Below are 1,058 nucleotides of genomic sequence, written 5' to 3'. Positions count from 1 at the left end.
AATTTTTGTGAATTGCAACGTTCGGGAGACACATTTCGGAGAAAAATGGTATGAAATGGGACTATTGATGAAAACTATGTACATATGGCTGAAAAGCTAAACAAGTATTTATTTGTAAAACTCATTTCAATGTGGTCAGTTTTTTCCTCGTCTTTAATGAACCAATGTCGCAGTTTTCCAACAACACTTGGTATAAAAAGGGGGAAACTGCGTAGAACAACTGAAACTGAAGGGGAAGGAGAGCAGAAAACCAATTACGAAATCCCAACTTTATCAGCCACTAAGACCGAGGCTTGAGGACACAAGCCCTTGGATGGAAGAATACTACTCAAGGCTGACTTAGTCTCCTCCATCCCAGCAGGGAAAAGCAGGCCGGCACCCCCGGGTCCCACGTCAGCACGCCCAGGCTGCAGTCTCTCGGGAGCTGTCGCCGGCGCACCCTGCCCGGCCTCGGGATTCCTCAGCGGACGAGGCCGGATCTCGAGGATTCGAAGGCCGGCCGGCCGGCGCTGGGCTTCCGACCCATGCTGGCGTTCTCTAACTGCGTTCACGTAGCCAGCGCAGCCACGCGGAAGCCGGAACCGTGCCCCAGAGGCCTGTGCCCGCACCTCGCTCCGCGCCGTCTCGGCAAGACGCGCACAGCACCTCCTCGTTGCGAGTGAGGCAGCAAGATCAAGCGACACTTCCTCTCCACCCAACCGACCTCCTCAGCGTACCCCTTCGGCCCGAGACCTTTCTCGCGCTCCACTTGGCCGGAAGTGACGCCATGGCGTGCGGGCGGGGCGCTGCGCGACACAGCTCACTTCCGGCGTCTGTGGGGCTCACTCTTACCCGCTGCGGCGGCGCTCTCTCCGCGGCCGCTTCCTCCATCCTGGTATTTTCGGAGCCTCCATCCTGGTTCTTCCCAAGTGCCCGGACCCAAAACAGGAAGTAAGTGCGATGGAACCCTCAGGTCCCGGCCGCGGCCGCTCCGCCCCGCCCGCTGCCCGGCCCCTTCCCGCCCCGCCGGCTGAGCGGCTGGCTGGCTGGCTCGGGGCTCGGGTCAGGGGAGATGGGCT

The 1,058-nt window shown here is 59.7% G+C and overlaps 1 protein-coding gene across 3 annotated transcripts in view; it reads left to right on the top strand.

Moving 5' to 3' along the window:
- The first annotated feature begins 803 nt into the window (after positions 1 to 803).
- Dmtf1 (cyclin D binding myb like transcription factor 1) overlaps positions 804 to 1,058 on the top strand; it is a 42,482-nt gene continuing 42,227 nt past the window's right edge. For 2 of the 3 annotated variants that reach the window (XM_023717909.1, XM_023717910.1), the window contains exon 1: positions 841 to 930. The gene's annotated coding sequence lies outside the window, so the exon portion shown is untranslated. Of the gene's footprint in view, positions 931 to 1,058 lie in introns of all 3 variants that reach the window. The other variant, XM_004633577.2, reaches the window with a different exon arrangement.

This window comes from Octodon degus, unplaced genomic scaffold (assembly GCF_000260255.1).
Source record: "Octodon degus isolate 3935 unplaced genomic scaffold, OctDeg1.0 scaffold00056, whole genome shotgun sequence".
Classification (NCBI taxonomy): Eukaryota; Metazoa; Chordata; class Mammalia; order Rodentia; family Octodontidae; genus Octodon; species Octodon degus.
The sequence above is the reverse complement of the archived record's forward strand: the minus strand, read 5'-3'. Positions and strand labels throughout refer to the sequence as shown.